Consider the following 8,471-nt stretch of genomic DNA (forward strand, 5'->3'; position numbering starts at 1 on the left):
TTTAGATTTTAGATTGGTTAAGAGTTAATTATTAGATTAGTTAGAATTGATTTAGGTTTATGTCTTAGATTTAAAGTTTAATAGTTATAAAATATTAACAATAATTTGATTAAGGATTGAGTGTTTTAATAGATTTTTAAGAACTAGATTAAAGTTAGTTGGTTGATCATTAGTGAATTAAGAAAACAAAACCCAAATCTAGGAAAACGTGTCACTAGGTTTTGTTTTGATGTCTCTATCCTACAGGGAGCATGCATCCTAAGTCTATATTTTATAAGACTCGGTCCTTAGTTTTTGTCCTTAGATGTCACTAGTATTGTAGGATCAAAAGTGATATTGTTTTCTAATTCCTAAGACTTCTATACGGATGTCACAGGGTTTTAGGGATCTAAAAAAAAAAAGAAGTAAAAGCAATCCTAAATATATAATTGAAGTTTCTACAAGGCCCTAAGGGTAGGAGGCGTACAAACATCTAGGCCCCTAAAGGTTTTCTAAGTTTTTAGAAATCTTACAGCACCGGGGGCTATGACCTAGTGGTTCCGCCCGTAGCGCCCCTACCGGAATGAATAGGGGCGAATGATGCTCGGATCCGATTGTCCTAGCTCCAGCTCCAAGTGCTCCTTATCCATTGCTTTCCAAAAGAGTACCTCGTAACATAAGAGAAAATAGGTATTAGAATAGTTCTATAAATAAATAACAGTGTAAGGAAATAAAAAATGCAATAAAAACTAGAACGTATCTTTTATTATTTATCGAGTCGTATGTCTGTGGATTCTCCTTAATTTGTAGGTGTGCAGTACCGAAATGCGAGAGAAATAGTGAAGAAACTAACAAAACTAAGCAAAAGACAACTAAATGCGAAGAATATAAAAAGAACGAAAATCAAATACCAAAAGGGGTGTAGGCATTGTTGTTATCGGATACAATTCGTAGAAGTCAAGTGCATCCTATAACAACAACAATGCCCTTTGATGTTCCCACTCTAAACGAGGCACTTGATACGTTTGACTCGACTACTCCCAACACACCTTAAACCAAGGCTAAATTAACTAAGGGAGATGTACTTCTATGACCAGACTTGAGCCTAGATTCTCTATGGTTTTGCACTCATCCCAAAAATTCTATACTTTTAGAGACTAACATTCAAGAGAGAATCCAAAGGAGTAAGGACTGTCTTGCTCCAAAGAGGACACTAAGGACTTCTAACATAAAGCTACTAAAGGTTTTAAATCCTACCAACTCACTTTTGAAATACATACTAAAATAATCTAACTCAAATGAAGAAACCATAATCATTCTCAAAAGGTGCTAAGGGACACTACTACACAAGTCTAAGAAAATCCAACATGACTTGCAAGAACCTCTAAACTAAGTGTCATAAAAAATTCTACAAAAGGTTATCTACCAAAATCATGGTTTGACTCAAAGCCCTACAAAATACCGACAATCAAGTGCCTCTCCGTTTTATTTGGAGTGGGGTATGAAAACCTAAAGCTTTCCAACGAGAAGGTTTTATAGAAACCCCTCATCGTAAAGCACTTGTAAAAAAAATGTCGCATAAAACTCTTTAAAGCAAATTAGTCTAAAGCCAATATTAATTAATCTTAACATAAGTAAAACGAAATCCCCTTTTTTTACAAAAAGCAAGTTCGCAAAACATTCACAAAAATTTTTAATAAAGCTTTTCGATGTAAGATAATTAGCAAAAACTTCCTAAGCATGAAATCAAATATAAAACTTGTAATATTTTCCAACAACCTCTACTTTAAAACCTCACAAAAGAAACACTCTAAAGATTGCATTTAGACGATTTCATTCTAAGCATGTATGAAATATACAAACATTTACTAGTCATAGAAATAAGCATTTCATTTATCAAATGATCTAGAATAGACATAAAATTTCTTCCAACAAACTTGTATTTTTCATACTACGTGCCACCAACAATTCCAAGCAATTCTCTAACCAAAATTCATGAATTCGTTCTCACACCCAAGACAAGTTTTGTAACATGAATGCACATAAGAGCTTTCCAACAAATTCTTGTGGTGATGCCAATGAATAGTGTATAAATGGAATAGAAAAGATACAAAGGCTCCAATTCAAATTTTCCTACATATGCATTTTTTATGAAAAATAACAAACTTTATAACATTTTGTAGGATACGCATTGATGCACATGATACAAACCATAGGCAAGACACTATCAAAATTCCAACAATATCAATACATTTAACACCAAGATGATACTCATCATGTATTAGCTAATTTTCTTTCATGGCCAAATGTATACGATCAAAGAAAACTTGAGAAGAAGGGTTTCCATTCAAATAAAGCTTTTCAACTATTCTTTCAACGATATTCTATCAAACAACTTGTATGTAATGCTTGTAAGGTTTCATGTAATAAACTAGCATAGATGTCGTTACCTTATAGCCACAAATCATCACAAAATTCTCTATACTCGTGCCTTCTTGAAATTGTTATAAAATACTCCACCCAAAGTTCATCAAAGGTATTTTAGAAGCATATTTTGTTAAGAAATCTACATGGCTTTTACAAATTCTCTTTACCATACGATGTTTCATGAATAAACATAAGCTTCATGACAAAAGATCCTTGTGCAAGGAGACGGCAATAAAACTTCCAAAATATACACCTTTTTTCTTACAAAAAAGAAAACACAGCAGGAAAGCTCACAAAAAAAACTGCAGGAGTCTCCACCAAGAAGCAATACAAGATCCATCCAAAAGCAGTGAGGATTCTTATGTAAAACAGCGAGAAAAACTTCCAAAATCTGCACTTTCTTCTTACAAAAAACAGTAGGAAAAGCTCACAAAAACTGCAGGAATTTTGCAATAAAGTAACGACAAACCTACCCAAATTCCATAGCAATTCTTATGCGAAAATAGCCATAAGAACTCCAAAATTTGCACTTCCCTCTTGCCAAAACAGCGTAATATCAAATCCTTTGTCACATAATTAATTGATACTAAGCAAGTTATATTTTAGATCATCTACTAGTAAAATATTTTTAATGATAAAATTCATAAAATTTTTAATAATACCTAAATCCACCACTTTCCTGGTGGCATTATTTCTTATTGTAACTTTGCCTGAATAGCCTTCAAGGAGATGAATTACTTCATATCTCTAGTCAATTATCATGAGTATTCGCTGACCAAGTACCACATGCTTTAACTAGGTCTTTTGTGAGAGCATTCCAACATTGTCAATCAAATATTAGATTTAGGAACCCAACTGTGTTTGGATACCACCTTATTCTTATGAATAATTTGCATGCATGCTATTATGTGATGTAAAATATTTTGGCCACCCTATTAGATGTGATCTACGGTGTATTATGCGAATGTGTGCTATATGATCTAATATACCAAAAGAATAGTACCTAACACCAAGGATTGGCTTTACCAATCTATGTGGGGTGTTTTACCTCTTTCAAAGGGTATAATATGATGCATACTTTAAAGTTTGAGGAGGTTGTAAGGCCTCGTTAAACTAACCCTAGGCACACCAAGAAGGGTGAATTGGTCATTTAAAAAATTTCTTTGGCATAAAATGATCTTTTTGAAAAATTTTAATAACTTAAAAGAAATAATTTGATCACCCAATGTGGAAGCTAATAACTTAACAACAATTACAATAATGGTGATGATAATTTAATCAACTCGATCTAACATCAACCATAGATTTTTTTCATACAATTTTAAAAAAAATAATTACAAAAATTAAAATACAAAAAATAAAAAATTAGAATGAGCACACCAGAATTTAATAGTGATTTTGTTAAATCATGGCCTACGTTGACTCTCTAGAGTCCTCCTCTCTAGGTATTATGTTAAACCTTTAGTGACTCTTATTTTGCTCTCACAGCTTGGTGGAGAAACTCTTATAAAATCTCTTCCACAAACCCTGTGTGGAAGAGGACCGTAATCTTTTGACCCTCCTAGTGAGGTAGAGAATTCTGAATTCTTTTTCACCCTCCTAGTGAAGGCAGAAAACCTGTAATTCTTTTTCATCCTCTTGGCAAAAGCAGGGAATCTAGAATTCTTTTTCACCCTCCTGGTGAAGGCAGAGAATGTCGAATCACTTTCTCCTTCCCTAGTGTGGCAGAGTAGCCGAGTCCTTTTATATCACTTAGATATTCTTTCCAAAGCTTCCCTCAACACGAACATTGACACATGGTGGAACTTGGGTGTAAGTTCGCTGGAGCAATTGTTTAGAACTCACTGTCACACTCCCTTAAATCACACAAGGATCTTCTCCCTCTTTCATAAATCCCACCATTTCTCTCTCAAGATGTAGGGTTTCTCTTCAAGATTTCTTAAAAAAAACTCAATTAATATCGAAAAGACTTACAAAATCTTCTGAGAAAGCTTAAATAGAAGGCTTACAAAAATCCTAAAATTTTTGTTCTATCGTCAATGTTCATATAATATGATACCCATATTATAAAATCACCAGTTAGTACAATACAATCACCAGTCAGTACAATACGATCAGTTCAAATTTTTACAGTTTGTGTTGTACGATGTTCATTTTATACAGCACGATCTATTTAATTTTTCCTGTTAGTGTTGTACGATTAATATTTAGTATAATAAGATCTATTCAAATTATATTATATGAATGAATAATAATATGATTTGATTAGTTCAATCGAGTTGCTATTCGTCCAGGATGAATCATGGGATGACCAATATCGTCTCTCTTGATCGTACAATATGATCCAGTTCATACAGTATGATCAAAATAATAAAAATAAGTAGTTTTAATTGATTAATTATAGGATTAAATTAGGCAATATTTTAAACATCATACAATATGAGTAGGTTCGTACAATTTGAATTGAACAACATTTAAAATTCAAGTTTTTTTCCTAATTTAATGAATGATAGGGTTACTGATTATAACAGATTGTCCAGTATGATGTGGTGTTTATACTATACGATTAGTTATATATATATTTTTTTAAATTCTCAGATAAATAAAATATTTTACTAATTTTTCTAATATAGATCATACTTCATGATCTAAATCATATAGTTTGATGTAACAAAAATTAAAATATTTAAACTTATTTTGTTCCCCTTGAATGTGTGTGCACCAAGCTAGCATACACCCTTATAGGACTTAACTCAAGAGATAAAAAATAAATAAATGAATATTATAGGTTCTTACAACACACCCTATTCTATCTAATCTTAAGCCATGAATATTCATTGAATGGTGCATGATGTACCTAAAATGTTAGTACACACACAAATAATATGCACTATAAATACTAAGAGAAATAAAGAGGCAATCAATAATATTTGTTATCCTCAAAATCATAAACTTGAGAGCTCAGTTACAATAATACAATATTTTAGGGTTAGTTTATTGTGTTAGGGTATATGGTGGTTTATTATTTTGAAGTGCATGAATTTTTGTTCTTAGGATTTCATTAGAACTTTCTAAACTTTTAACTTCAAGTTTTGCATGCTCCTTATGATCTTGTTCATATGCAAGTGCTTTTAATTATTTATATAATTCTAACTCAAGATACCTGGATTTTGATGATTCATGCTCTTTGATTAACTCAATATGCATCATGCTTAGATCATCAAAGTCAAGTAAGAAAGTATGCTCTTTATCTAAACTAGAATGATCAACCTTAAGAATATCAATCTCATTTTGTAATTCAAAAAATTAAGAATTTAAACTAGCATACATTTTCTTAAACTTTCTTTATTCTTCATAAATTTTTTTAGAAACTTAAAATAATTCTTCATATAAAATCTCATATGCCTCCTCTTGATCAGAATGATGAAGACTATTATCTTCAATAAGGCATATATTTGTTACCTCATCCTCCACTTTTGAATTTGATGAGTTTGAAGTAGATTCCACCTAAAATTCCTACCATATCCTTTGCTTTCCCTTTTTTACTTTAGTCTTCTCCTCACATTTCTGCTTGATTGGGTGAGCTTTTAGATTGAGGCCATCTATTCTTAAGTGGCCTTATTTCCTACATTCAAAGCAAATAGTATCAAACGATGCTTTGAAATTTCTTATTTTACTTTTGTTCCATTACTTATAACGCTTTTGTTTTCTTTTCAAAAAGTTTTTGAATTGATATGTCATCAGTGGTATGTCATCATCTTCCTCAGCTATAGAGTTCTTACTTTCTAATTCATTTTCTTTTTAGTTCCACAACTTTATGCTTTCTCTTGTCTACTAAATCCTACGATTTTTGACTCACACCTTGCTCATAGAAAATAAATGATCCTAACAAGTTATATATAGTGTAAAAATTTTGATCTTTTGATTCACAAATAGCAGTAACCTTAACATCATAATTACTAGGTAGACCACTTAACCTTTTTAGAATATGAAATTTCTCTACCTAAAGCATATAAGGATTCAAGTCACTATTTGTGTGAACCTAGTATACATGAATGATATACTCTTATTGGGTTTCATGCAAAAAAGTTCATAGTCATGCAATAAAATATTCAATCTTAATTGTTTCACCTTACTAATACTCTTATATATGATGCAAAGTCTATACCAAATTTCTTTTCAAGTAGTACATGCAGATGCACTCATATAATCTTCAAATTTAAGAGTATACAAATATTGATTTAAACATTTATCATTCAATTGTGCATATTCTCTATCCTCCATATTCCATTTAGTAAAGGGTATTTAAGTTTTAATGCCATCAATTAATCTAAAAGGTGTATCATAACCTTTATTTACCATCAACCACATGCAAAAATCAATTGATTGAAGAAAAGTAGACATGTAAATTGGTTACTTAAAAAATTTCACCATTTTTAAAACCCTACTTTTATAAACTATCTCACATATAATAATTTAACGGAAGAAACCAACAATGATTATATTAAGTTTTAAATTTTTTCTCATAAAAAATTAATTCAAAAACTTTACAATCATTTTCTACCACTGATTTTAAAAAAGTAAATGCATAAAATAAAAATAAGGGAAATAGAAAAGAAAATAATGAAAAAACACACTAGAATTTTATAATGATTCGGTCAACCTTGACCTACGTTCACTTCCTGGAGTCCTCTCCAAGTACTGCACTAAGACTTTAGTGTCTTCCCTTTAGCTCATACAACTAAGTTGAGAAGCCCTTACACTTTTTTTACTAACCCAGTGCAGCAGAGAACTTTGACCTCTTATTCACTTTCATAATGAAGGTAGAGAACCTTTACCTCTTTTTCACCCTCCTGGTGAAACAAAAAAGTGAAGACAGAGAACCTCGATGATATTCAGGCCAAAGTTCTTTATCTCAGAGCTATCCAAGAAATCATACAAGAAACTCAAAGGAAATAAGGCATATGCTTGCTCGGAGCATTTGTGTGGAATCCCCTCACACCCTTTTTCCCTCACACATAACCTTTAATTTCTCCTTCCATAAGCACTATAAGATCTCTCTTAAAATATCTCTCTCCAAATAACCCAACAGTTAAAAGGCTTGAAACAAGTCTATTAAGATAACTTAAATACAACGCAAAAACCCTAATAATTCAATTCTATCAACACTAATCATACAGCACGATCACATATCATATTGTATGATTAGTTTAAATAGCCTTTTAATACTCAATGAAGAATAAGGTGTTGTATGATCAGTTCAAGTATTTGAGCTGATCCCCCAGTATGATATAAGGAATCATCCAGTATAAATAATTCAATCAAATTGGATTACCATCTGATATAAATGATGATGATTAATTATCATCTTGAGAAGTGATCGGGTCATACAGTATGATGAGTTAAATCGTACAATACAATCTGATTGAATCAATTAATCTAGATTCAATCACCTAATTGAAGGATTAGATTATGCAAGATTTTATTATATTATACATCATAATAGGTATGTGCAGTATGATTCATACAAATTTTGAATATCAATATATTGCCTAAAATATGATTAGCGATTCAGATCTTATTTTCTATATATTGATCTTCCTGCATGATATTATTCGTATAATACAATTAGTAAAAAAATTTTAATTATACTAATTAGTTGTTAGATTGATTTTTTTTGAACGGGTAAAAAATGGGAACCTAAACCCTACCTGTTTGTTAAATGGGTAAACCAAAACTTGTATTTTCTTAGACTCTCTAGGAATGAATATGCTCTTCTTCTCTAAAAAATCTAATTCTAAATGTCTTACCACAAAACCTCTTCTTATTAGAAGTCCACAACTGTTGAGTAGCTATGAGATCATTTTCAATCAATCAGGCTCTCTCCATATGCTCTAAAAACTAAAAAAAAAAAAAATGTGAATGATACTAGTAGCCATTTCAGATTATCTCAAAGTCATCTCAAAAATTTGTAGCATGGGATTGCTAACCAGCTACAAAGCATATCTAGCTAAAGAAGTAAACTCTACCTCATACTGCATCATAGACCTGCTCCCCTGAACCAA

Source organism: Dendrobium catenatum, unplaced genomic scaffold (assembly GCF_001605985.2).
Source record: "Dendrobium catenatum unplaced genomic scaffold, ASM160598v2 fragScaff_scaffold_737, whole genome shotgun sequence".
NCBI lineage: Eukaryota > Viridiplantae > Streptophyta > Magnoliopsida > Asparagales > Orchidaceae > Dendrobium > Dendrobium catenatum.